Raw genomic sequence first — 4,767 nt, forward strand, 5'->3', positions numbered from 1 at the left:
GAATGGAAATGATGTTGGTGGCACCTTGGTGGAGGTGGCTAAGCAGGACCTGTGCCTTCTCCACCTATTTGCTGGGAGGTGACACCAAGGTGAGCTTAAAAGCTACCTTTAAGAGATGGTGGAGGCTCCTTCAGGGTGGTCTCTGCAGGCCTCACCCCTCCACCCCAACAGGAGCAAACACAGGGCAGCCTGTGGGTGGGGACCACACTTTGGTTGTGAAGACATTGCAATTGACGGCAGCGTTGGTTCTTTGTGGCAGCAGTTGACATTACCCTAACAAAAATTATACCTCTGCTGGAGTTCAGGAGAAAGTGGGTTCAGTGCTAACTGAAGAAGTTGATGGATCCGCTGGGAAGAAGGCGGGGCATGACTCTCCACTTCACCAGAGGGGATTTTCCAGTTATATAGTTAACAAGAGTCAGGTTGATGATCAGGACTTATTTTAAATATGGAACTGGTGGGAGGGGGTGGAGAAATGGTGTGTGGGGCTGGAGGTGAGGCTCGGGGAGGAACTGAGCTAGGGGCCTTCTTGTTTCTCTGTAGTTCAGTCAGTACATTTGCAATGATAAGAGATGCTGGGGAGACAGGGAGGGGTAATGTTAGATAAAGAAGAAATGAACTGAAGTGGACATCTTCAAACTGAGTGAGAAGTACCTGGCTGAATGACTTTGCGAGAATCTTTAACAACACGTGATTCCTGCAGCCAGACAAGATGCCTGCACTTTTCTGGTTCCAAAATCTTGGATCCTTCTCTGCAAAATCCAGAAGATTAAAAGCACCCCCTCCTCACCCTGGCCCCACTCGAGTACACACACACTGCCATAAAATAAAACTCACATTACTTTCCTTATTTGTAAAGATGTGTTTTTCTGGGCACAAAGGTGATTGAATATTGATTTGGTTAAAAATGGATACCGTCTCTCTCTGTTTAAACCCTGTAGTTCATCTTCCCTCCTGTTCTCCACATCACTTCTATTGCATTTTCTGAAAATCAATTTAATTAAGACCGTCATGTACAGTTTATTGAATTTCATCTGAAGAATAAATGATAATAAGAAAAACTGTTCAACCCTATAACCAAGCAAACAGATATTTGGATACTAAGTTTGGGGAGAAATAAAACTAATGTTCAAATGTTAGTTAATGGGAACACTCTGTTTTGCAGTGCACTGTTGGAGAACACATTTTTATTTGATAATGGAAAATATCAAGTCACATAAAGCAGCGGTTGAAGTCACTACCTAAGGTATATATATACATATATATATATATATTTGTGGATGGGTCTAGCTCTCTTTAACCAGGTAGTTGCAATACCAGATCTATTTCAGAGAATAGTTGCAGAAGTATACCTTCTATTATCTAATTTGTCAATGGAAACATTACTTTATCTGATGTTTGAAGAAAGAAATCCCTGAAATTTTGACTCAGTGTAAAGGAGAAAATTTTCTTTGGTCTTAAGAGAGAAGAAAGGGAAGCCAGACTTTCTTCTCTTGGGCAAGAGCAAGGAAAATAGCAGTAGGTGACCAATCATCTCTCCTGAAAAGCAAGCCCATTTTAAAAGCAATTAAGTAGTTTCCACTGCAGACTGTATCAGGGCTTCTCCACTTTGGCATTACTGACAATTTTTAGATGGGATAATTCTTTGTGGTGGGATCCATCCTCTGCATTATAGGACATTCAGCAGCATAAAGGGCCTTTGTCCCCCAGATGACTGCAGCAACTCGTCCTAGTCATGATAGTCAAAACTGTCTCCAGGCATTGCCAGATATTTCCTGAGAGGCACAGTTGCTCTAACACAGGGCAGTAAAGTCATATAAGTAATCGAAAAAAAATTTTTTTGTTGTTACATAAAAAAAGCAGAAGAAAATAATTTAAATATCTAATTATATGAAATATGATGATTGCAACTATAATATGAAATTGAGGGCTGGGGTTGTGGCTCAGTGGTGGAGCACTTGCCTGGCATGTATGGGGCCCTGGTTTTGATCCTCAGTACCACATAAAAAGAAGTCAGTCAAATGGGGTGTTGTGTCCAACTACAACCAAGAAAATAAATATAAAAAAATTGAGGTATTTTACATTCACTTTTTTTTCTGTACAAATTCTCTGAAGTCTAGTGAGTATTTATACTTATTTATATACTTAAAGAATATCTTGAGGCCAGAGGTGGTGGTGCATACCTGTAATCCCAGTGGTTTGGGAGGCTGAGGCAGGGGGATCCCAAGTTTAAAGCCAGCCTCAGAAAAAATCGAGGCACTAAACAACAACTCAGTGAGACCCTGTCTCTAAATAAAAATACAAAATAAGGCTGTGGATGTGGCTCAGTGGTCAAGTGCCCCTGAGTTCAATCCCTAGTACCAAAAAAAAAAAAAAGAATATCTTGACTCTTAGGAGCCACATGTCAAGTGGTCAACAGCCACAAGTAGTTAGTGGCAACAATATTAAAAAGCAAAGTTCTAAAGCTACAAACACAGGAACTGGCTCTATCTTTTGACTTCTAGTTAATTGAATCTATAAATGTCTTTGTGTTTCTCTCTCTCTCTCTTGATGTATGTCTGTGTGTGTTTCAGTGCTGGAGATGGAACTCAGAGCCTTGCACATGCCAGGAAAGTATCACTGAAATACATAATTGAGCTACTTTCCTTTTTAAATTTTTAAATTAAATTAAAATTTTTTTTAAAAAAATTTTTGTGGCAAGGTCTTGTTAAGTGGCCTAGGCTGGATTTAAACCTGAAATTCTCCTGTCTCTGCCTACTGAGTAGCTGGGATTATAGGGTGTGCCACTGTACCTGGCTGTCCTTATATTTTTTAAGACCAATTTAGGTGAGTTTATCTCCTCCTTCTGGCTGACGGTGTCCTAATATTCACACACATGGCTCTTGTTAATTAAGATATTAAAATTCTCAGCTGGATATCTTTGCTAGCGTTTGTTGTGTGAGCTTTGGCCTATAGTGGCCAACAGCACTCCTTATGTGGTTCTAAGGAGTTGCTTCTGTTAAGACAGCAGGGCATCTGCCTGCGTGCCCAGTGTCTGCAGATTTGGCTTTCCCACGAAGGCCTCTCTCCTCTGTGAGTCATGCTTGCTCCTCTTGGCATTTTCTTGAGCCCTTGGTCTGACTGCAAAGTCCTGGCTTGTTCCTTCCCTCTATGCAGTAGTTCCTAGCTTGTGAGCTCCTTCCATGGGTTCAGCATGTTTTGGGGTGGCAGGACTAGCAAAGACAAGTGGGAGATGAGAATTCTCTTCAAGCTGAATGAGCAAAATCAAGGCCGCTTTCTTGACTACAGCTGGGAATCGCAGTAAAACCAAAGGAGGGAATTCTTGCAGAGCGTCAATATCAGAAACCAACACAAAATTTATCAGGAACTTGCTTCAGGACATTTCCCCTCCCAGATGCAGCAGGTTTATATAATTGAAAACACTTGGATTTTCAAAACCAGGAATATCAGAAAATTCTCATAGCCTAATCCCCCCTCTCCATTTTACAGATGAGGAAATGGTGTAGAGGGGTTAAATGACCTACCCAGGTCTATGCGGTGTTGGTAACGGTTTTAGGACCATAATCTTTTTCCTTGGCTCACACGATGTTTCCACCTCAAATGCTCCCTCCCAATTTTTAGAGTCTATTCAAATAAATCCCACAACATTCCCAGGAATTTTTCAAAAAATTAAACATTTTCTTTTGAAGCAATTTTAGATATACTTAAAAGGTGCAAGAGTAGCACAGTTTCCTTGTACCTGTCGCCCAGCTTTCCATGTGATGATCAGCATCAGGAAGTTGGTGTTGCACAGTACTAACTCAGATCTTCTTCAGAGTTTATCAGTTTTTACATGTACTCTGATTTTATCCATTCTATTAAACTTTATCACATATTGTGACTATCACCATAATCAGGATGCAGAACCGTTGATCAACCCAAAGAAACTTCCTTGATTCCTTCATAGTTATGCTCCCCCCATTTTAATTCCTGACACTGATCTCTTCTTCAGCACTATAAATTTGTTGTCTTGAGAGTATTATAAAGGGAAGTGTACACTACAAACTCTGGAAATATGCTTCTTTCACACAGCATAATGTCCTGGAGACTCATCTAATTTTTGCAGGTAAAGTTCATCCCCTTTTCTTTGCTGACTTTTCCATCCCTATGAGGATGCAACAGGGCTTGTTTAACCAGTCACCTGCTGAAAGACATTTGTTTTGTTTTTCAGTTTTGGAAAAAAAAAAAAAAAATATATATATATATATATACACACACACACACACACACACACACACACATTATGAACATTACAGATTTCACTTTAGTCATTTTCCAGTGCCATAGGTTGAGCTTTTGATAATTATTATTATAATAATTATTATTTTGGCCATAACTCTTAGTTTGTAAGAAACTTTATCTACCTGGCAGGAACAGAAATGAAAGAATCAGGCTGCAGATTGTTAGTTTCCCAACCAGGGACATAATGTTCATGATGAATCCTACTGACTTCATGGGCCAGACATATCATCAGGGAAGAAATTATCATTAAGATCAGTGGGTTTTTTTTTTTTTTTGTACCAAGGATTGAACCCAGGGGTGGTTAACCACTGAGCCACATCCCCAGCCCTTTGTTATATTTTATTTAGAGAAAGGGCCTCACTAAGTTGCTTAGGGCCTCTCTAAGTTGCTGAGGCTGGCTTTGAACTGGAGATCCTACTGCCTCAGCCTCCTGAGTCACTGGGAGTACAGGTATGCATACCATACCCGGCTTTGTCTGTGTAAAGA

This window comes from Marmota marmota, unplaced genomic scaffold (genome assembly GCF_001458135.2).
Source record: "Marmota marmota marmota unplaced genomic scaffold, marMar, whole genome shotgun sequence".
NCBI lineage: Eukaryota > Metazoa > Chordata > Mammalia > Rodentia > Sciuridae > Marmota > Marmota marmota.